The sequence below is a fragment of the Wyeomyia smithii genome, chromosome 3 (genome assembly GCF_029784165.1).
Source record: "Wyeomyia smithii strain HCP4-BCI-WySm-NY-G18 chromosome 3, ASM2978416v1, whole genome shotgun sequence".
NCBI classification, from domain to species: domain Eukaryota; kingdom Metazoa; phylum Arthropoda; class Insecta; order Diptera; family Culicidae; genus Wyeomyia; species Wyeomyia smithii.
This window is the reverse complement of record NC_073696.1, coordinates 2,106,698-2,132,176: the sequence shown is the minus strand read 5'-3', so window position 1 is coordinate 2,132,176 and position 25,479 is coordinate 2,106,698. Positions and strand designations below refer to the sequence as shown.

Here is a 25,479-nt window from a genome sequence, read left to right as displayed (position 1 = left end):
GTTTTGCTCGAAGATCAACTGCAATAATACGCCATCTACTCGTTCCGAGCTCGAATCAAAATCGGCTTTTTAAACTAATTTTTACACAATATTATGAACCACCCTATGTCGAATAAATGAACCACCCTAATGAAATATAATGTATTCGATGCTAGTTATAGTGTATATCATTATACAAGCTATTTAGAGAGACTGGTGATCAATTTCAAAAGATAAAACGACGAAGTCCCAGAAAGTAAATTTTTGTAAAAAGTTGAAGAGGTTGTTTATAAGACACGACTGCAGAGTTAACGTAGAATACGACAGCCTGTCTTATATCATTGTATTTCTTAGAATAGGTTTGGGAATACACTCAGTTGGGGTTAACTAATTTAATGTCTCTCTGCTACAGATGACGGTTACCTCTGTAACCGGCACTGGTAACGACAATGAACAACAGCAGAAGCTATGTGCAGCTATGCGGTTTCATTTGCTGCCGTATCCAAAACAAGAATGAAATTGAATTGTTTTGAGGCTGTCTTGTATCAAGTTGCACTGAGATATCTTAATTTAGGCAGTGGCTACGAAGAGGCTATAGACGAGGGCAAATAGTGCATTCCTCCATCCATAATCGCTATACTACTAGCCTATACTACTAAAGGCTAGTAGCTATACTACTAGCCACACCGACTATATAGCAAGCCACGCTCGCTATATAACACGCATATAACACGCTATAGACATGCACAGGCTATGTAAATAGCCACGCACGCTATATAGCAAGCCACGCACGCTATATATCAAGCGACACACGCTTTATAGCAAGCCACGCATGCTGTATAGCAAACCACACACGCTGTATACCAAGCCACTACCACAAAAGATCAAAACAATGGTCTCAGTGGTCGAAATCTTACAAAAAAATACCAAGCCACGCACGCTATATATCAAGCCACACACGCTATATAGCAAGCCACGCACGCTAGCAAACTATATAACAAGCCAACCACGCTATATTGCAAGCCACGCACGCTTAAAGCAAGCCACACACGCTATAAACATGCACAGACACGCTACAGACATGCACACGCTTTATAGCTAGCCACGCACGCTATATAGCAAGTCACGCACGCTATATATCAAGCGACACACGCTATATAGCAAGCCACGCACGCTAGCCTCACACGCTGTAAAGCAAGCCACGCAAGCTGTATAGCAAGCCACGCAAGCTGTATAGCAAAACACACACGCCATATAGCAAGCCACGCACGCTAGCAAACTATATAACAAGCCACGCACGCTAGCCACACACGCTATATAGCAAACGACACACGCCATAAACATGCACAGACACGCTATAGATATACACACGCTATATAGCTAGCCACGCACGCTACATAACAAGCCACACACGCTATAAAGCAAGCCACACACCTTAAATAGCTAGCGACACACGTGTATAGATATTCACACACGTTATTGGCACACATCCTATAGATACATATACGCTGGATGATGGTGGCTTCTCCAGTCTCTTTCTGTTTCGGGTTGTATTCACCCAACGATATCTCAATTGGATTACCGATTGTGGGGTCCAACTCAGATCGAAGGGGAGCTGAACTGAAAGAGGTAGGAACTGTAGCTAACCACTACCACCGCCACTGTTGCCCGCTGTTGATCCACTTCGCCTACTGCCATCGGTGTTGGTGCCCGCTGCTGCTGCCTGCTGCTAGTGAACTGATTTGCTTGAGGAGAAACAGTCTCTTAAGAAAAACATTCCCGGCTAACTAGGTACTCCATTCTGTCGTCCTTTTTAGGGAAAGGCAGCGAGCGACCAATCAATAGTCGACATTTGTGTTTCGACAATGTTCAACAATTGTCAATAGTACATTAGTTCGAACAATCACATTACAATTTTCTGCATTTGGACAGGTGCTTTAATGATTTTCCAATCGATTGCGGCAAAAATGACAGAAATCGGTTGGAAACTGACTGAGTTTAAAACGTTTGAAATTGGACAATTTTCGTGACGCTCCCGATGTTTTTGGTTTTGGAATTGGGTCCCTGTATATGTTGCCGTAAGATTCTACGTCAGAAATTTTTTTTCACATGACACCAATTCCCGACGTTTCATGCGATTTTAAGTCATTTGGCATAAAAAAAATTTCGAAAACCGAAATTTCACGTAACCCCCCCCCCCCTTTTGCAAGGTTTTCCGTCCACGCGTGAAACAGCTACAGAAAGCAACTGTGACGGAAACAGACTATAGTAGGGTATTTTTTTAGACAGCTACGTTTTTACGCGATTTTTTTACTTGTTTTTTTTTTTAAATAACGCGTTTTTTTACACGGTACGTAGAATCGTGTATGAAAATTCTTAACTGTATTTGTATCAACGTGATTTGTATCCAGTGAGTAATCATTAGAGAGGTGAGAGAGGAAAGCCCATAGGCTTTCTTTTTGTTTGTTTGTAAAATTTTCCATTAAATAAAAGATAATTGTTTTCCATGCAAAGTCGAATTTACTGCATAAAGTACCGCGAGCCGCGGTAAAATTGTGGCCGTGGGGGTGAGATTGTGCCATACAAACCCATTGTTTGTAAGCCACCTCATGGCGATCACAATATCAAACTTTCTTGAATTAGTTTCATAGAATACTTAACCAACGGTACACAGTTACTTCAGTTTTTCAGGTATTGTCACAGGTTGTTGGGAGTGAAGCGAATCTTCTCAAAGATTTATGGCATCTTTCGCTAGGACACTCGAAAAGACCGTTGTGACATGAAAAGTAACAAAAATCTCGTCAGTTCATATACCTATTAGACGAGAAAAAATCAATGAGAGCAACAATGCTGTTTAGAGCCACCCGTCAGAATATGGAACGTTATCCATTAAAACGGAGCACAGAACAGATATGCAACAAAAGAAGCAATACGAGACCTAATCGCTTTATTTTAAGTATCGACATCTATCGGCGGAAAGGACGCATTTTACACTCAAAATTTTAATACACTTCTACCTATACCTCGTGGTAAATAATTTTTTCGATCTCTCTTGTCCTCATACAAAACCAAAAACGCAAAAAGACTTAACGACCTCTCGCCGCTCTTTCGGCGGGAGAATTCCTTGTTCTTTCCAAGACTGGTATAACGAGAATCTTTTCATGATAATCGTACAGTACCACCCGCATACGTGCAACGTTTTTATGTATTTTTTGTTTCTTTTTGATGAATTTCATTGTTGCCCGAGATGAAAACCGGACATCTTGACTGACGACAACGTGGTGATCCAAAAAAAGATTGTTTAGCTATGTTTGAATGGTTGGAAGATTTTTAGTTTTAATTTTTCTATTCATGTTGATGGTGAATTGTCACTGAATTTCCGTTAAAAAAATCTCTTGAATGTGGCCCTGTCTTAACATGATTTTGAAAAAATTAGGATCGCTTTTTCATCTAGTCATCTTGTCAAAGTCATTAAAAATCTGTCCACGCTTATCATTTAGACGAGCAAATTATCCAAAAACTCAAAACTACGAATCTTGATTTGCCAAGCCTATGTTGAATAGACCTGACAGCACCTGGAGCTGTTAATATGGTTGATTTAAATTTAATAAACTGAGTCTTAAATTTCCGGAAAACAACACCTTCTCCGGAAGTTAAGATGAGAATTTGGCAGTCATGTTAGACAATGCGACCGTAAACTGGCTTACCTACTAACTGTTTGCTGTTTTTGGCAACTTCACAAAAAAGAAAAATCCAAAAACAAACAATTTTTAAATTTATTTTTCACACAAAGGCAAACTCAAAGATACTCAGCCGGAACCAACAGCCCACGAACAATTTATTGAACCATTTTTCAACTGCTCCCTTGTGTCACCTGAATGTCGAATCAATCATTCAATACTAACATGTTATGCAAAACCATGCCTTGTGTGTTGACGAGGTATATCGCACATTTTGAGTAAAAGGCGATGCCCAAACAGTCAAACCAGGTACTAGAGGAAAAGAAAACGCAATCAGACACGGATCGCCCCCTTTTTTGGCACCGCCTGCCGTTCAACAAACGAACTCATTCACACGTATATACAGGAATCGTAAAGAAGGCTCTAGAGGCGTTCGACGAAATACTTGACACGTTTCTCAACCGACACCGACTTCGAGCTGCTTTCGCAGGCAAATGGTATGAGCTTTAGCATTTCACCTTTCTTCCGGTGTTGGTTGGAGAAAATATTTTTCCCAACTTAATTTACCTCCCACTGGGAATGTCGCAAGGATAGTTCCCGTTCTGCCCGTTCGAACGAATAATGCCTCCGAGTGCGAAAAGCATTCTATTCTTCGCCACTTGTCTCGACAGTTTTATCCTCGCTGCTCTGAACTTCGACGATACTTGCTTTGAGACGAGGCCACTGGGATTGTGTTTCCGCTGCATTTGAGCAGATTCAATATAACTAGCGAGTGAGGAAATTAAGTTTTCGTTCATTTCGCGCTTGTAGCAGATGTGTGACTCAATATTGCAAAGCCAAATTGCATTTTTGTTTATCGAATTGGCATTTTCTCAAAAGAAAAAAAACTGACGGCGATACCTTTCAAGCTAGATTGAATCTTCTTCAGCAGATTTTAGTTCAGCCTGTGCAGCTCGTTAATCCACTGCAAATTATGCAGACCCGTGCAGTGCCGTACGGTAGAAATGACCGCAACTGTGCCAGAAGTGTGTAAATATTTTATCCGTATTTGCAACTGCCACACAGCGAAAACGGTTACCGACCACATAAAAGACACCGGAAATTTGCATTTTAATGCGACAAAACGACTCTTTGTTTGGAGCGCTGCTATAGAACAGCGTGAGTGCATGCTGTGAGATTTTTCTGACTCTTGATGACACCTGCAGGACAGAATTTGTTTTTTTTTCTTTACTCTCTAAAAGAGGATATTATTTAAATTTTCTCGGTTGTTTTCGTGTGGCGTTTGAAACGATCAATCGCAGCGTCAGTTGCAGAGACACGTCTATGGGTAGACCCGATGATATTTTCTTTAAGGACTCACGTTTAACGTTCGCGTTCGTTTTTACTATCAAGACCAAATCGTGCTTCACGTACAAATTACCACATCCGCATACTAAGTACATTTTATATGCAACTTTTGCCACTTCATTTTTTTTTTCTTCAACAAGTCCCAATTCATTCAATCCCTCTAATTTATAGTCACATAATTATCCCCGTTGATTGATGATTGAACAGAAACTGTGAACAGGTTGAACATTGAAAAAGAAAACAAAAATTCTCGAAAAAAACTCACCTTTCCTTTGACGAGGATTTCTTTGCTCGCAGCGCCCCCGGTTATCGTGTCAACTGCACTAATTAATCTTGCTCAAAATCCATTTAATTATATCACTTTACCACCCCTCGCTAGAGAAGCTTTCCTGTTACTCTCCACTTAATCCCATCCAAATTTCACCTTCAATTTAATTTTCTTTTCCTTTCCACACACAGACACACAAACAAACACACTACGGGAGACTTATCGCAGTGGACCCGCTTTTTCCATGCTTTCGCTTCTCGATGCGCTGCTGCCTCCAATCGCGTCACTCTAATTCACCTGTACAGCTCGGGTTCAAATTCAATCAGTCTTTCCGTGCCGTGCCGTGCTAGCTGGGATCAGTGCTTGAGAAGGGATCGAAATTTGATTGTGACTGCGATGAATGCACATGCTTTTTTCGTTTGAATTGAACGGCAGAAACGATCGGGCGAACGAAAAATAGTTTTTCTCTTTCTCTCGGGTGACGATTTTTTTTCTAACGATAGCGACCGCAGTTTCGGAGAAGTCGATTTTAAAACTCTCTCGCTCGATCATTTGAACTTATGTTGAACGGAGCAAACTAGAGTATGATCGGCAGCATGTGGCGTGTTTTATTTTCGTTTCTCTTGTTCTCGACTGGTTCTTGACTGGCTGTCTGAACGGTCAAAAAACGGTCGATGAATGCTTTTTCGCTGCATCGGATGGGATTGGGGCACTGCTTACAGATGCACGTTATTTTTTGGTGGAGAAGTTTGTTGTTGTTGTTGTTGATGTTTAGCGATAATTGCTCGAGGACAAATGAGGTGGAGATATAGTTTGAATATTTCTTCATGCGAAATGCTGAAGTCCGTCGTTGTTATGCGTCGCAAAGCGCCGACAGGCACAAGTAGTGTTTTTACTTCTGCCTACGCGGCTAGCATTATACCATATGTTGCGTTGCGCGCGGCTGTAATTTATATTTTTCCGAAGCTTATTCAGATTCTTGCTTCGCTTATATCATTGGCCCAACAGATAAGCCGATATATACTCTATTCTTTTTATATCCATCGTTATCAGTAGGCTAATTTTTCAGTCAATTTTTTTTTCTGATTCGTTATGCATAAATAGTGGAAAAAGACAATCCTTATGCCCTGACAAATCACATTCTACAATTGAGTTGATAGTTTTGTGATGTTTTGGTTGGTAACCGTCTTACAAACTGTGTTTTTTTAGATGCAAAAAATTAAAGGTAGATTGCAAATCAGCAGAAACATTAGAGGCCACCTAAATTGAATTGTTTAAACTAGCTCAATTTTAGTTGTGAGTTGTTAGTTGTTTCTGGTACCCAGGAGCGGATTAAGGCGAAGGCGAAGCAGGCGGACTTCAAAATTGATGTTTGATGCATGAATAGGATCATCGACAATGTATGGAGAACACTATTAATGTATAACGAAAAAGAATTTCCCGCATACAAATTGACTAGAAAATTTAGCCTCCTGATAACTATCGAATTCAAAAGTATCTATCTGTTAGGCCGATGATATAAAGGTCGGATTCGATTATATAGAGACTCGATTTTATATTGACTCGATTATATGTATATGATTCTATTATATATAATTTCAAACTCGATTATACTGCCGTTCCAAGCATCGTTGTCCCAGCGTGCATAAGAACGGCAGTATATATAGTAGCAAAAATTTTTTTTGAAGTAGAATACTTCTCTCAGGAAGTTCGGCTACATAGGGATGTGAAATGAAAATCTAAAATCGAAAAAAGTGAAAAATATGTCCAATTTCAAATGCTAATAAATCGGTTAGTATTCGATGGATTTCCTTCGTTCTTGCAGCAATAGATTGCAAAATCTTCTAAGATTCTTACCAAAATAAGATAATTGTAATTTTATTATTCACACTATTGTTCTATTGAAAATAGTCAAGCTTTGTCAAAACTAAAAATTCGACCTCTGATTGGTCGTTATATGCTTGCTTCCCAAGCACGGTCGACAGGATCATATACCTTGCAATTGAAAACATGCTATTTGGCCTATATAAGAGCCTGTTTCAGCCGGAGCCGCTCATAATAGTTCTAGACAGCGACAACAGCAGTCGTCCTTCCTTAGCAGCAGCACTAGCCCTGTGGTTGGTCACCACGTCTCAGGAGCAGCGCGGTTTTTCTCAGCGTGTGTCGCCAGACAGCCATTATTCCCCCCGTGCTGGGGCAGCATGATGATTGCCATCAGGAAATCCAATTTCTGAAATCAAAATGCCTTTTTTAAGGCAAATAAACAAGTCATTTAAAGTTAATAATTTTTGTCAACGCAAGCAAGCATTCTGTGTTGCATCCTAGCAATTCAAATTTGTCGCACCCGTCTAATTTACTGAATGTGAAATAGCTTCCACAGTGCATGTTGTCCGTGTATCTTAATTCCCCCAATGTTAGGGCAGCTTAAAGGTTGTAATTAGCAACCGATTTTGAACCGCAACATGCTTTTTTCAAGGCAAATAAAAAAATAATTGAAGGTTAATAATTTTCTGGCATCAACACAAGCAGACATTCTGTGCGGGATGCAATCAAATTCTGTTGTAGTTGTCTAATTTTTACTTTCACTTTATTTAGTAAACCCCCCACTGTAGGGGCAGCGCAAAGGCTGCGATCAGCATAACCGACATTGAATAATTAACTGCCCTGTTAGTACGCATTAACAAAAGCAGTTAGTTCGACTATGCAGAGCTAATATGAAGTCGATTCAATCAATCAGCATAAACAGAATTTCGTCGTCTCCCAGCTGCCAAGTTGCAACATGATGCAACACGCAACAGCGAGCGAACGAAATCGCTTGATGTTACAAACCGCAATAAGATACGGGTTAAAACCGTTGCGTGTGTTAGAGCACCATCGGTGTTTATTCGCTGGATACACAATCTACTGTCTACTGAACGCAATAATCTGCTTACATGCGACACAACACGACACAAAACATGTTATTTCGTTGCTTCAATGAGAGTGCTATCGGTCCGGCTCGACAAGAAATCATTTTTGTGCATCCGTGCTACGAAACTGAGGAAAAACTTTAAAAACTGAAAAAAGAGGTGGAGCTTATCAAATGATCGCTCTGAGCCGGAATGAAGTCACACATATTTTTCAAGTTATATCATTCCACCACGTACGTAAAATAATTCATTCCTATTTTCATCCCTATATAAGAGCCTGTTTTAGTCGAAGCCGCTCATTATAGTTCTGAACAGCGACGACAGCAGTCCTCCCTTAGCAGCAGCGGGAGCGAGCAGTGGGTACCATCGATAGCAGATAGCGGCTACAACTGTGGCATGGCTGCGGATAAGCGTAGCAGTTTCAGCGGATCTCACCATCGATAGCAGCAGGGCCAGCAGAAACAGGTACAGCGGGTACCAATGGCGGCCACAACTGTGGCATGGCTACGGATAGCGTTGCAGTTGCTCAGCAGTTGGGCCAGCGTATAGCGGCCTCAACTGTGGCATGGCTATGCATAGTGTAGCTGTTGCAGCGGGTATATCAGCATCGATAGTAGCAGGGTCAGCTGATGCAGCGACACTCCCTTCACTAAAATGCTGTTTCAGCGTGGTAGCGGGAAGCATCAGCAGCAGGCTTGCATTAAGTGAATACATCAGCCAGCAACTTTCTCTAAGGCCTCTGCCATAGTAGACGCGAAAAGCGGCGCGAACCGATTCGCTCGGCCGTAGGTTTATGCACAGCTCTACTGATGGCTGTACATTAACCTACAGCCGAGCGAAACGGTTCGCGTCGCTTTTCGCGTCTATTATGGCAGAGGCCTAATGGGAAAGTTGTATCATTTTGTTCAGAAGAATATTATTGTCGGTAATATTACAGAGATGCGATTGCGTAAATCCGATTTCGAATTGAACAATTGTTCTTTTGAGAACAAATAAAACACTTATTTGAAGAGTTAACAGCTTTTGGTACCAATAGCAGTATAGTGACAGCCTCAGCGGTAGATGCAGATGCAGCCGGTACTTCCCTGAGGCCGATGTAAAGGTAAATGGGAGCAGCACGGCGAAACAGTTCGGGCTATGCTAAGACGCGCGTCATTTTTCGTTCTTAATATTCCCCACATGAAACGACGCGCTTTCGTATGATAGCGGTGGTATTAGCGGTAGATGCATTTGCCAACACTTCCTCCAGTAAAGCCGTGTCTAGTTTTCAATGTGAAAACACCTTTCTCATTGTGTTGACCGTGCGCCTTAGTCCTCACTATCGAGGTAACACAGAGATGCAAGATAAACACTAAATCCTATGATAAATTGAACAATTGTCCTTATAAGGACAACAAATGAATTAATGAAGATTTAATTTTGAATTAGAATACTTCTCTCAGGAAGTTCGGCTACATAGGGATGTGAAATGAAAATCTAAAACTGAAAAAAGTGAGAAAAATTTCAAATGCTAATAAATCGGTCAGTTTTCGATGGATTTCCTTCGTTTTTGCAGCAATTGATTAGAAAATCTTCTAAGATTCCTACCAAATGCATGAAATTGCAATTTTATCATTCGAACTATTGTACTATTGAAAACTCTTAAGCCTTGTCAAAACACAAAATTCGACCTCTGATTGGTCGTTATACCGCGCTTTCCCAAGCACGGTCGGCAGAATTATGGACCTAGTAAATTGGGCATCATTTGGCCTATATAAGAGCTTAATCAGATAGTAAACAAACATTTCATCGGATATTAAATTGAACAACTTAAATTCGAAGAACACAAATGATTATTTGAAGAGTTAATATTTTCTCGTTTTGCGCTATAATCCAAAGTTAATTATCTTCATCTACATGCATGCTCTGATTATTATTACGTGTTTGCGTCGCTTAGTGTTTGGCTACGGTCATGCAGAACGCAAATAACGGCGCGATGCGATTCGGCAAGACGAAATCTGTTGAAATGTATAGCTCTACTTCGCCTTAAAAAGAGCTGTACATTTCACCACGGTAAGGCGAATCGCATCGCGCCGGCATTCGCGTTCTGCATAACCGTAGCCTTCGTTTCGTTCCCGTTTAATGATGTCGTATTAAATATGCATATTACAATTTGGCAGCACCTCAACTTCTCATTTGCACAAAATTTAAAAATATTCAATGAACTTCATTCAAAATATCAGACAAAAAGAAATTACAATACTGCCAATGAACGGTCAACGTTTATTTACTAGAAAAAATGACTGACACGCAAGCAGCCGGGTTATCTTTCTTGTAAAAGTATTCTACTTCAACCTTGCGGTCGTGGCTTTGCATACAACCTTCTTGTGATTTTTAAATTTCAAATGTGATCTAGAGCGAACATTTCGTAAGAAAACATCCAGAAAATACGTTACGTTTGATAGATAGGGAAAAAATAGAAAATAATTAAAAACAATGAAAAATTTTGGTTTTTTTTAAAGAATTTAAAATTTAAAAGAAATTGAAATACCTTAATAAAATTACCTTAATAAAAAAAAATTCAAAAATAGAAAAAAAGAATTTACAAAAATTTAGAAACAAACGAATAATTTGAAAATTTCCAAAAATTTGAGAAATTCAAAACAAACGAGTTGACAAATCAATATATACTGATCTAACTTTTTCTTTCCATTTGACACCAGGAATAACTACAAGATATATGTATAATTTTCCTAATAACTGTGTTTGCTGACTTTTAGGGGGATGTGTCAAAAATAAAATTCTTCCTATTTATTCGAAAATAATAAAACATTCATGTAAAATGAATAAAATACATTTTTTCTCTGATTAGATTATATATAAAATTCGATTATATATAGTGGAAAAAATTCAGGGACTATATATAATCGAGTCTGACCTGTACTTAGCGATGCGAAAATTTAAATTAGCTTCGGACAAAGTACACCACCGCACAGTGGGGAATCGCTGGCCATCGACCCAAAATTGAAAACGTGAATTTCATTTCAATTATATTTTTCCTATAGTTGTATACTATTGAAGTGACAGGATCCAAATTTTTAGAGCATTACGACGAAATTTGAATTTTCTATGATTTTTCAAAGTGTACTGAGTCAGCGTTTTTTAGCGTTTTTCTTGAAAAAAAAAATGCAATGTTGCGAAATTTGCTGGAGCCCCAAGAGTAACTTGAATCTTGATGACGTCTAAGTAAAAATTGTCTATAAAATAGTGGAGAATAAATCCTCATCATTGGATAATGTATATATGTATAAATTGACGGAATCAAAAAATTACGTATTTTTTGCATAAAACAGCGTTTAAAGTTTAAACGGCAGAGTTTGGCACTATTGGCACTAGTTTTAAAAGATAGCTTGGAAAAAATGCCTTAAAGTGCATCTAGTCCGATCTTGCGCAGAGTTGCGCAGAGTACCGTTCTTTCGAAGAGAAACAACGAGTGTTCGGCACATGTCGGCTTTCAAAAATGTAAATTTGAATTGTACACTGCAAACCGTCTACATAATAACAAATGGCTCATATTAGTCTGATAATAACAACGTTTTCGAACAAGTTTCAGTATAATTAATCACACTATTTGCATATGTACAAGTTTAACTGATCTATATTTCTATAATTTACGAAGTATCAAAAACTAGTCATTGTTTATGTTTTGGATCACCAGCACTGACTACCAAAATCATGTTTAAAGTTTATATCATACCAGTCACATGTAAAAACTATCGTGTAAACATAAACCATGACATAATACATCACCTGCTAATTTCTACAGAGCAAATAGTGAATAGTTATTTTGACGTTAGAAACTGCATTTCGAAAACCCTTCTTGAAGATATCAAAACTGTATTGGAAATGAACACAAAAATAAAGACGAAGGTGAAAGTGAATGGAAAAAAATGCAAATGGAAAAAATGCGAATGCGATAAAAAGAATCAATAGCCACTTTGAAAAAAAAAAAAAACAAGTCTTAAGTAATTTTCAACACGAAGCATATTTTTCAATTTTTTTTTCTTTTTCTTGATAACTGATTAATATTTATTGTTTTTTATGGCATATGGAAGTCTTTCAAGCATAATGCATTTTATTTTCCAAAAGACTGAAGCCGACGTAAAATTTTCCTCATATAATATATATATAAAAAACATGAAATTTTCCCTGGCGTCAAAAATACGCATTTTCATGCAAAAATAATATCCCACTGTGCACCGCCGCGACGCGAGCTGCGCAACATAAAGTGCTAGCCGCGTTGGCAGATGTAACTACACTACTCATGTCCAAACGCGATGCTTTGATTTCCATGGATGCTTTGAGAGATGTATGAAGAATTAATCAAACAGCTTCAACACCTTACTTTTCCATAATCGCTAAACATTAACAACAACAACAACAAAAACAAGCGCCTCCAGCCACCAAAACGCTGTAACAGAACATACGCATCAGAAGCATACAGCGACTGCCGGTCAAATGAATTTTTTTCCGGTCGTTCATTGCCACTAAAAATCAATGGATATTGAACAAAAGGAAAATGCGAAAAAAATCGTCATAAAGTAGTGCGAACAGGATTGCGAGGATTCTACACTAGAGAGGAAAAGAGATGATCGTAATGCCTGTTCGTTTTATTTTGCAATCGGAAAACGAAATTGAACGCGACAGCTCGGAGAGACGAACGGTGTACGAAGTCTCGCACAAAACGGATAAGATGAAATTGAATGACTGATGTTTTTGTGTTCGGTAGAAAAAAGGATTGATCAGAGCACTGGGCTGGGATTCTCACGACCGAAATTCAATCGGGAAAATGGAGATTAGATCCTCTTTTTAAGCAGCAGTTGGGCAGTTTTTCACCGTTACATCACTTTAATGATGGTACGCATAGCACACATCCTGTATCACATTTAATTGCGTACGAGCTTATGAAGTCGGAAAGGGGATGATTCTATCCGGTGAAGTTCTCTGCAATGAAAGTGATGAAAAAAAACTACTAGGAATTATTTAAAAACAACAATCGATTGAGTGCTAGAAAAAAAAAATCTTGAAAGCTTGTTCATTCGGATTGCAAGTAAAAATTACGCTCCATGTTCTGCTAACCGGAATTTTGGCGAGCTATGCGAGAGTGCAATTTAGCGCTCTGGCAGCAGGCCAGCCAATTCGGACGTCAAAGTACAGGCAAAGAGCAATGATTTTGTAGTTTTCCCAAAACACTTTACCGGCTGCTTCCAGTCGGTCCATTCTATTGCACTTATAAAGCACGTTTCTTCCTATTATAAGAAAGCGAGCATTCAAGCACATTTGCTGCGAGGCTTTCCTCGTTTCGCTTGCTTCTTTGGTCATTTTTGCTCAGTATTTGGGAAGGTTTCTGAAAGCCTTTCTGGCAAGTGGGATTTGTGCAAGTAATGCATGAAAAATATGTTAATTGACGTTATTTCTATTTAGCTGTGAATGATTGCGGAATTCAACTTAGAATTTAAGAATTTAGTTTTTAATACAGTCCATGCCATATTCACGATTCTCCGACATTTTTAGTTTTTTTCGTCTGCATTTTCGAGGTTTTCAGTCTGTGACTGGTTCGCCTCGTTTGTGTCTCATCCGAAGTCGAGATAAAAAGTTATATTCTTTGTAGTTTTTTCGGTCAGTCCAGGCAATTGCAGTGTTTTCTACTTTTCGAAGGTACAGGCCTCTACAGCTGTAGCATTTTCGCTCCTAGTTTTGTTGCATTTCGTTATCCAGCCATTGTTTTACGTCCGGTTGCAGCCAATCTGTCCGCAGTTTCGTTTTTTGATAATTCCGAAGTGCCCTGGTACCAAGATGAATACGCTTTTGGGTTTGCTGATTTCTGAGTTGCAGGGATGACAAGCTGAGCTATAGTCGAGTGCCTGGATCGCATTGAGTGAATAACTTATGATAACTATCGGTTTTACTGATGGACCAATGTAATGTCCGAAAGGCGGTAGAATAATTGCATGTTGGGTCGAGTATAATGAATGGACGCACTGCTGGACTAGAAATAAGTCCATAAAAAACCTGGAGTCCAGAACTCCTAGGACATGTACTGTATTTTGGTTATAAGTGTTTTATTCGCAATAATTTTTCAAGCTTCAGTGCGATGGTTACTATTGCAGTAATGTGAGAGTGCGCATGATTTGCCCACTTAGTCACAGCCTTGCGACTTAAGTCTTCGAGAAGAGAGCCGGTATATGTCATTACGGAACACGGTTTTCATTAATAAGAGCAATGTGTCACCGCAAGAACGAACCCACGAGGAGTCTCGGTTTTCTGCTGTCAGGTTCTGGATCTGTTTACCGGTCTTGGTTTGTTAATTTCAAAAGTGTTTCAGTTGTCGGTTAACTAACCTCTTCACGGTCTTGGATAAACAACTTATTAGAGAGAAAGGTCTATTTCGTTTAGAGATAAGTATAACCACACTATCATACCTCTCGTTCTGTAGGATGGTCCTGTCAGTTCACTCCCGCTTGAACAGTCGCAATAAACTCGCCTTTCTTGCCAAGGGAAGGTTTTTCAAGAGAGAATATCCTATCTCATTCTGCCCCGCTGATTGCCCTTTGACCTGGGATGACTAGTGCACATTGGTTTTAAACGCGAAAAACCTGATCGTCAGCCTATTGAGTATAAAAATGCCATTCAAACGCTAAAGTGTATTCGACAAAGTTTTGGTAGATCTTAAGAGGCATCTTTTGATGCAAAGATATTTTCGATTAATTCACCTAGAAGCGAGATAAAAAAAAATATATTATAATTTACAAATCAAATCAAAACGAAGTCTTCAGCAAAGTTGTAGATAATTTTATGTAAAAAAACTTTGCTGAAGACATTTTGGTTCTACCTCTTGAAAATCGATCACATACAGGTAGTTTTATACACAGACATTTTTTAAGTTTCTAAGAATCGAAAAATACTAAATAACTTTTTCTGATGTGCTTTCAGAGGCCTTTTATGTTCTAGATATTTTTTATATTTGAAAAACACATCATTCTGCCGAACATACCTTGGGCAAATTTTCAACTTTTTCATAGGGTTTAGAACATTTTAGATAAAAAAATGTACTTTTTCAAAATACAATTTCTCTAAAAGCTGCAAAGAGCTGTAAAAACAACAGTCTTCACTCGAAAGATGGGGATTAGTACTAGCTTCTTTAAGTGGTTTCACTAGTTCCTTGTAGTCTCCTAAAGACTTGGGCGTGGGTGAAAAAAAAAGTTTTTTGTTTTTCGGCGTTTTTTCATGGTTTTTTTTCTTTAAAGATGTACAGAATCGGAACGATTTTAAATTTTTTATTAAAAAGTATGGAAAGCATCAATATTTACGGTACCGTACATTATTTGGACACATAAAGATAGAAAAAGATAGTGTATGCAGATGCCAAGGTTGTTTTTGTTTCAACAAAATCAGCAACATTCATTGAATTCTGGAAAGAAAATATCAGCTCAGAGATAGACGCCCCCATATTCATCACTGATCACTGTTAATCACTGTTCACTGTTGCCTCTAGATATCCGCTGTAGTCGTTTACGTGCAAAATTGGTAACCTAGGTAACCACCGCAGTGCTGTCGATTTATGTCAGTTATGTCGGAATAATTTAACATTTTCAGTATGATTTTTTCGTATTAACAGAAACTGACTTGGCAACTTTTGGTTTTCTTCAACGCAGTGAAAACAGATGAGAATACAAACAGTTGAAATTTAAGAATTGTAGAAATTCATCTCATATATTTTTGTTACTTCAAGCTTGTTTTTGGAAATTTGAGGGGAACATTTCAAAGATTAAAGTATTCCTAGTGTAGTGAGTGATTTTGTTTGGTGATAAGAATTAAAAATGGTCCGCTATTGATGAAAAAACTTTGATTGGCTGCTGAACGAGTCCCGTTGTAGCCGTATAGAACAATGCGCGGGTTTTTTTTCTGAGATAGGGTAATCGCTTAATAATTCATCTCAACAGTTTGGTGCACCTATATTCAACTTATTACTCTCATTTGTCCAATTTACCGTCGATTTTCTCAAGTGGATAAAAGTTTTACGTTGAAAATATGGTTAAATTTGACGATAAATTGATCAAAAAGGCGTGATGAGATGAATATAGGTACTGAGATAAATATGGGAGCGGTTTTCGAGTGCAGATGCCCGACTATAATATCAAATTAAGTGTTTTCAAGTGAGTTTTTGAGGATTCTACTTCATGAGAAATCTAAAATGAACTGAGAAGAATCCATTCCATGCATTAACAGATTGGTTTAGTTAGAAAATATGCGTTTTTTCCTGTTTTCAATTTTGTTTTCTTTTTGTATGAGATTAATATATGGGCTGAGATGAATAATGTAGCAGTTCCCCTATTTCGTGTGAAGAGATAGAATAGAATAGTTCACCCAGCATAGTTTAGAAGTATAAAAATATGAAACATGAAACAAAATGCGTGGGCTTGCGTGGTTGGCAAAAACGTGTGTTTTGTATGCCTCAACAATTGCAGCTAACAAAAGTTAAACTCAAAACTACACATTCCGTTTCGGAACACGACCTTCTGATTATTATACACAGACTTCGCAGCCAACTGTTATGTGTACAGGACAACTGCGGAGCTGGCGCTACGATCCTACTGATAATAACAGTCTCTCCCGTGTCGAGACTCGGACCTACAAAGACTGACTTGTTAGGCCAGCATCGTACCTCGAAACCATCTGGGAGGGTTTTATATCAGTATATCTATGAAAAAAGGGAAGGAAAAGTGTATTGCTTAGCATTAGTTTATTTGCTTCCTACCAAAAGACGTATATTGTCCAAATGGTGACTAGACTACTACTACACCTGTGACGCACCCCTGCGCTCTTTTTTTCGTTACCTACTACATGGCTCCATCACTTTAGCTGACACATTTTAGAACTCGACAGAATTTACATCGCATTCTTACTGTGCGAGAAGAACAGCATTCAGCTGGACATGCAAGTAGGTCAGAAGTTGTTTACATTTGTAGTCTTTCGCTTGGCTTGGGTGACGAAAATTGTTTGTCACCCGTAAGCGCAATCAGAATAAACAACGGTACGCGATGCGCCTTGCAACTTGTCGCCGCGTGAGCGAGGATGAGTTACCGGTTTGTTTATAAACCAAGCGGAGCGGCAGAGGGCAAAGACCACCGCTCAGAGTTTAGAGTAAGGTATGTGTGTACTAAAGTAGAGATGGGCCTAGTAAGGCCACTAGGATGACAGAGATAGGTAGTGGGGAAATGCTGTCTCTCGCGGAATACCCTTTAGGGCTAGCATTAAATTCTTATGTAAAATATGAATCAAACTAAAGACCCAGTTCGCGAGAACCACAACCACCTTTACAAGGGAAATTGTATTGAGGTTCTCAGATCGGGCTGAAACTTTTAGAGTTTGTTTATTTATAAAATAGAACAATGTTTTGCATAATTTCAGATTTTTTGATAAGAGCCACCAAAAATTGATGTCGCAAAACTGCTAAACACGTAAAATTGCTATAACTTTAAGTAAACTGAACCGATTTTCATGAAAGTTAGCTTATTTACTCTACTCTATAAAGAGAACAAAATAAGGGTTATTAGAAGTTGCTGTCGAGAATACATGATGAGAAATTTGCATTTTTCTAAAAAACAGAGGTGAATTCCACAGCTGTTTTTCTCTTACCAACAGATCTAGGATTGAAACCTTATAATACGTTTTGTAGTGCAACTCAAGAGCTTTCATTTGATATATTCGAAAAATGTGCCGTTATAAAGATGCGTGAGGAAATCTAATATTTCTATAACATTATTCATTTATTTATTTATTTATTTATTTATTTATTTATTTATTTATTTATTTATTTATTTATTTATTTATTTATATCATCTGACGTAAAGTCTTAATGAATGTTAAAAGAGCCGTTTAAAGTTTCTACAATTAATGTCTACAATTCTATGTTTAAAAATATGACTAGGCTCACCATACTCAAATAAATGCTCTACACTCGTGAAAGTTCTAACAATAAACGCAGCAGGTTCATAAAAACCAAAGTTTGTACGATGGTATTGGTTTGCAAGCATAGAAGAGGGCCTTAGCATGCGTTGTGATGCACGAAAATTCATCATGGACAGCAGCTTCGGGGAATCCAGTTCAGAATTCAAAATCTTGGCGATAAATACAGCCTGCTGTAACTTACGGCGGCGGTCAAGAGTGTCAAGTCCAAGTAGGCGGCAACGGTCCGGATAGGGTGGTAGGTTGGTAGGATCACGCCAAGGTAAATCTCTCAGGGCCAGTCGAATGAATCGTCTTTGTACACGCTCAAGGCGCAGGTTCCATGAAAGTTGGTGCGGAGTCCAGACTACACAAACGTTTTCAAGTAAGGGGCGCACTAGCGAACAATACAGTGCTTTCATACAGTGAGGGTCCTTGAAGTCGCGTGCAACTTTAGCGATGAATCCCAATTGCCTACTTGCTCTCGAAATAACTGCAGCGCGATGTTGATCAAAAGTAAGCTTTCGGTCAAGAATAACTCCAAGATCAGTTACGCAATCTACTCTACGCAGCACTTCTCCATCGACAGTATAGTTGAAAATGATTGGTGTTTGAGTGCGATGAAATGTTATCACTTCACATTTTGCAGTACTTATAATCAGAGAGTTTAGTTTACACCACGTCACAAATGTATTTAAAAGTGATTGCAAACGATAACAATCCTCGGTGTTGCGAATCGTCAAGTATATTTTCAAATCATCGGCGTAAACTAATCTGCAACCGATCCCAAGAGTATCAGCGACATCGTTGAAGAAAATAATGAAGAGAAGCGGCCCAAGGTTACTACCTTGTGGTACACCAGACTTATTTGTGAACGCAGACGATACACCGGATCCCAGCTTGACTTGTAAAATTCTATCACGCAGGAACGATTCAAGCCACTTAACGAACCGAGATGAGGCACCAAGACGGGAGATTTTGTTTAACAATGTTTTATGGTCGATTCGGTCAAAAGCAGCCTTGAGGTCCGTGTAAATGACTTCGACTTGTACTTTACGTTCGAGTTTTGAAATGCAATGCGACGTGAAATACATGAGATTTGTTGTCACAGATCGTCCGGGGAGAAAACCATGCTGGTCCGAAGAAATGTAGTTGCGTGCGCTACTCAATATAACAGAGCTTACAACGATCTCGAAAAGTTTAGACGCGGCAGACAAATTGGTTATTCCACGGTAATTTTTGACATTACGACGATCACCACTTTTGAAGACCGGGAACATATAGGAGTGCTTCCAGATCTCGGGGAACTTCCCTTGTACCAAAGAGTTGTTGAATATGGTGCAAAGTGGAGCGGCTAGAATATCAATGCATCGGCACAAAAGCACGGCAGGTATTCCATCGGGACCAACAGTGTACGAACATTTGAGTTTCTTAGCGGCGGCAGTAACCATATCATGTGTAACTTCGAAGATGTCAAGATCAACAATATCTGCAGGAACATTCGCAGCGGCGCGAGCAGCATCGTCATTCGAGGCACAATCGGAGGCGAATACAGAAGAGAAAAATTTCGCAAAAAGTTCGCAAGAATCAGAATCCGAGCAGGATACCATTTCTTCCAAATACACGTCCGTTGGGTCGAGAAGCATTTCCGTTTTGAATTAACGAAATTCCAAAATTTTTTCGGGTTTCTACGCAGGTCTGTTTGAACTCCCAACACGTATGACTTGTAGAGACTTGAATTCAGCCGTCGATACTACTCGCTTGAACGTTTAGAATCATACTTCAATTCATCTGACCGTAAACGACGGAGTTTGCGCAAACATGCGTTCCGTTTACGTTTCAAAACTCTCAAACTGTGATTACTCCAAGCAGGGGAAGAAGGTCGTCTAACAAATGGCAAATTATCTGCAAGCCATGATCCAACAAGTGCGCAAAAATTTGCTGCCATCGAGTCCGATATAAATAATAAAAAAAAAGTTTCAGTCATTGGTCGCCAAAAAGATATCGTCAATCTTCGTTCTCAATCCACGCACGTTCTGGTAGTACAAACTAACGTTGGTCACATCACAAACGGTGTTCTGAAAAGACGAGCCATACAGCACAGGGGGCGCAAAAGAATTTACGGAATACTCGCCTCTGGTGGGAGCCCGTAAGCTCCCACCGTCAATGAAAGAACGCAATAGATTTTCCAAAGCAATAGATTTCACATCCGGGTCCAATCCGATTTTATACGATACGTACGAAAAATTGCTTGTATCAGCACCTCGCTGTACTAGTCGAATTACTGCAATGGGCTCAATTCCATTCAAGCAACGTGATACAATTTTTTGCAAATCGCTGTCGCTTATTTTTGGGTTTAAACCAGATAAATAAAGCCAAAAACATTTCTGTGCTGCTGCAGAAGTAATAGACGGCACAGAGAGATCGCTGATGTCGATGGTGTTAGTGCCGCGGTCAGATGCAATTTCCACTGGCAAACGATCAGCACGACGGCGCTTAGGATTTCGTGCTGGCCAGACTGGTGTCGCTGATAAATTTATAGGGGTGCTAGCAGAACCATCAATATTCAGTGGTTTATGAGGCATGTTGTCAATTTTCTTACTCAAACCCTCAACTACCTCGGCAAGTTTTTGCACTTGAGCCGGTAAATCAATAAGCTGTTGTGAATTCGGGGGAGGTTGTTTATTTATCATGTCAGCCACATAAGCACCGATCGATTGGACGTTCAATTTATCTCTACAGTGCGGGCAAATAAACATGATTTTACCTTGCGAAAAAAGGTCTTTGCAAACTCTGCTATTGAATCCACAGCACTGTCAGCTAATGTGGTAGCGAGCATCACAAAAACCACAGCGGACCGGTTCGAGATCATTAACTTCGAGTTTGCACTCGCCGCATAATTTCTTTTCCATGCTTGATAAACGCCTTTGGATAGGCAAGGAAGAACACTTGCTGCTTGCTCTGCTACACGATTCCAAACAATAACAATGGCAATGCCAGCACACAATCCGATCCACTTGAGAGTATTGAATTGGGCAAATTAGCACAAAAAATAACTGTACTTCACTCTTCCAGTGTTCACTGTTAGCCCAACATTGGTTTCGAAGCACAGAAGTAACTCGAGAGTACGGCTTCACGATGAATTAACGGAATTTAAACACAGGTAGTAAAACTGAATATACAATAACACAAACAGAGTTGCCAGAAAATTTATAACATCACTACATCATTTCATACCCATTGTGCGAGAAGCGCAACTACGTTTTGTGTCGATGCTCTTCCATTGGGCTGTAATTTTCTGGTTAAGTTTGCTTATACAACAATGCAATAGTTTGCAGAACTTGTGGTTTTGGGAAAAGGGGTTAATTGGGTAAACAGGCTCTCCAAAATCTGGTATTCAGAAAATGCTCAAGTCGTAAAATTGTTGCGCTCGGCATACTCACGAAGTTACACGATGGAACGAAAGGTTATTTTTGGAGCCAACAAAAAAAATGATTGAATATCAACAAAGTTACGCGATACTTTTTGTTTGCCCTTTTTTTAATGTGTCCTCAAAAAAAGTGTCGAGTCGAATGTTATCTAAGACAGAGAGGAGTCGAATGGAGTTTAAAACCGAATAAACTCTATATTTCTTCATCCATATTTTTTTTTCGAATTATGCTAGTGAAAACAGGAAAAAAATTCACCGTAGGATGCTCATACTAAGCAGACTCTTCTACAGGAATAAAGCAATTCAAACCGAAAATATAGTGTAGAACAAATATAATTATTTGCCCGATTTTATACGTTGTATAAGCAAAATAAGCTTGAGTTAATACAAGTTAGCAAAGATAAAGTATTGATGAACGAACAAGATTATCGTGAATAGTAAATCAATCAATTCTCAAACATTGATTTTTCTAACGTTTTTCCTGATACCAGAGCAACAGGAAAAATAGGGCATTCTTGGGAAATGCATTGATTGTAATTACTATTAAGCCCGATAAGCTCGCTATTAAGCTCGATATTAAGCTCGCTGCATGTTGATTGACATTCAAACATTTAAAGAAAGGCGAGAGTACGTGATGGCTTCATTTGTAAACGATATCGTTTCGCAGAACGTTGACTCCGCAGTACTACTTTCTAAATTGAACTTTTAGGCACCCATTCGTCAACTTCGACACCGTAGCTTATTTGCTCTGAACCATCATCGTACGGAATATGCAAAAAATGGACCTATAAATAGTATGATGAATTCTTATGATCAACACTGTGAAGCCATTGACTTTACGATGTCCCGGTATGAACTGAAACACTGTTTCAAGTTCTTGAGGCTGAGGACACCAAATTTATTTGTTTTATGTTTATGAATAAATAACAAATACTGAAACAAATCTACATATGATTGACAAAATAAAATAAATAAACGAATACAGAGTTTGTTTGGTTTCAAACAACATTCGCCTTCTTGGTAATTATATTATCCAAAAGACATTGTGTAACTTCGAGAATAAGGTGAGAGCAACTGTTTTACGATTCCAGCAGTTTTCAAACATAAGATGTTGGCGACAGTGTCTGCCCCACAAACTCCTTCTCCGGAATCTACAAATTCTGCAAACTATTGCATTATTGCAAAAATAAACATAACCAGAAAATTACAGCCCAATGGAAGAACATCGACACAAAAGTTTCGCTTTTGATGGTCAAAAACATGTTATAGAAAAATTGGATTTCCTCGCGCATCTGCATAACGGCGCATTTTCTGAATACACTGGATTCTCTTTTTACGCGATTGATGTATGCGTGCAAAAAAAGAATCGCGTAGAAAAAAATCGCGTAATTTGGAGCAAATCGTGTAAAAAAAGATCGCGTCGCTACAAAATCTTTCGCTATGTGGTAAGTGCGTGTGTATACGTGTGTATGTGTGTGTGTATGTTTGTGTTTGTTACATCTTGGCCCATAAACAATATTTCCCATGTTACATATACATATTCGAGTAAATATTTAAAGTCGCGTAAAAACAGAATTCAGTGTATATCAAATGAAAGCTCTTGAGTTGCACTACAAAACGTATCATTGAGATTTTAATCCTAGAGGTAAGAGAAAAACAACTGTGAAAATTACTTCTTTTTTAGAAAAAAGCGAATTTCTCATTATGTATTCTCGACAGCACCTTCCAATAACCCTCATTTTTTTCTCTTTATAGAGTAGAATGAACATGCCAATTTTCATGAAAATTAGTTCAGTTTACTCAAAGTTATAGCAAATTTACGTTTTTAGCAGTTTTTGGACATCAATTTTTGGTGACCTTTTACCCCACTTATCCCTTATCAAAAAATCTGAGATAACGCAAAACATTGTTCTATTATATAGATAAACAAACCCTGAAAGTTTCATTCTGATCGGAGAACCTCAAAACAAGACTTAGTTGCGGTCTTTGCGAACTGGTTCCTAAACGTGATTCCATGTGGTCCTTCTGCTGAAGACAGGATACATCTGAGGTGTTTAGAATTTTGGAAAATAATTTCAAGCCGTCTAAAAACGAAAGGCGTGGGCCTTGTAACGGGCTATTAACGTCGTTGAAATACAGCAAAAAGTCCAGTGGTCCCAGGTGACTGCCTTGAGTGACTCCCAGATGTTGCTCGTCTCCAATCTTAACATTGATTGTTTGGCCCGTTAGGTAGGATTCCATCCAGGTCAATAGACTGCCGCTGAAGTCATAGCGTACCTGCTTTGCGATGATTAACTTTACCGACGGAAAGATCGGTATGAATCGCATCGCCTGTCGTTCGTCGAAGCTTTTGAACACAACAACAAACAAACAAAGTTCCAAAAATTTTTGATTTGTTGAACTGTACAGTTACTGACGAAATCTACTAGTTCGCGAAGTCAAATTTGCGAGCCAATAATCAGGTAGACCATGTAGAAGCTGTCAAAGTGACGTCTTTAAACCCGTTTGGCACCTCGATTCGAAAAGATACAAAATTCAGCTACGACAAATTTATATCTTTCTTCACCAGCAATAAGACTTTGAATGTTTCGTTCATCCCTCAGCACTCTTTAGCCATCGCAAATATTTCTTCTATAGTGTAGCTTCGACCAAAACGATCCAGGTACATGTAGAATTCGGCGGCAACGGTTCTAGTTTCCCGTTTCAAAAAATCTGGTGTCACAAACAGCAGCAGCGAGGGTCCGAGCTCTGTCATTAAGCTTACGACGCTGTTTTTTTTTAAAGCCGATGTCAATCATTATCATAAGATGTATGTTGAAAATTGATAGTGTGCTTTTGTTAACGGTTTTATATCACCTACTGATATTATTGACTATGCCGACTCCGTAATATAGGCCCAGAATTACTATCCAACCTTTTTAATTTTTACTTGAAAGAGGGAAATAATTGTTTTTTACGCGTTTTTTTCGCTTGATGACTTGGGCCACTGCAGCTTATCAAAAATCGATTGGAGTGATTATTAAAATGAATGGAAACATTTTTCATTTGTAAAAAGCAATATTAAATCTACTATTTGTTCACGTTTGCACGTGTTGCTCGGTTAATATTAGAGCAATGTTTAAGAAATTCCCAGCTTAATATCGAAACCTTCCAACATTCTTGCTTATTGTTATTTTCTCGAGTGTGCTGAGTGTTGTTAGAGTTTTGATAGAAATTAAAACTTTCTAGATTCAGGAAATCTTGGGCAAAATACGAACAGCTAGTTTTATATAATCCGAATTGAATTCTTTCAGAAACCAATTGAATATTTTTCGCAATTATTTGGGCTATTTTCTGCTTTCCTCGCATTTCCACTATGCAACCACTCCGTGTTAACTTTTGCCTTTTTTTCTTCCCAAACCATTATTGACGTGTGTGTTTTTGATTCGCTTGAAACCATGGATGTCGGGCTTAGGGAGGCCCAAGTGGATTTCTTGAACGAACTAAGTGAATCATCGCGCGTTTATGATGACGATTAGTTTGTCAGATGGAGTCGTTACTGAGCTCCGAAAATTGCGACAGATTCCGATGAAAAGACTGACGTCTCGATGCCGGTAGAATTTGTGCCGCTTCAACCATTCGATTGCGGTTTTGATTTGGCATTTATTTGGCATTTATCGCTCTTCACATGGCTCGTTCGAACCTCCAATGTGCTTTCTCTGCTATGAAACGGTTTATCCTTTATTGATATGTCTGGAAAGGACTTTCCCAAAGTTTCATCAAAATGAATTCAGCAGCCTGTTTGTTATGAACATTTCGCTTAAGCGAGGCATCGGGACTCATTTCATTTTTTAATGCTAAATACTATAAACAGAGAATGCGTCGTTCAGCAGACTGTGT

General features: G+C 38.8%; 1 long non-coding RNA gene across 1 annotated transcript in view; it reads right to left on the bottom strand.

Moving 5' to 3' along the window:
- Positions 1–5,276: 5,276 nt before the first annotated feature.
- Positions 5,277–25,479, bottom strand: part of LOC129732608 (uncharacterized) — a 98,187-nt gene continuing 77,984 nt past the window's right edge. The window contains exons 2-3 of the long non-coding RNA XR_008729297.1: positions 12,991–13,166; positions 5,277–5,636 (exon numbers count right to left, since the gene is read on the bottom strand). This is a non-coding gene — a long non-coding RNA (uncharacterized LOC129732608). The remainder of the gene's footprint in view (positions 5,637–12,990; positions 13,167–25,479) is intronic.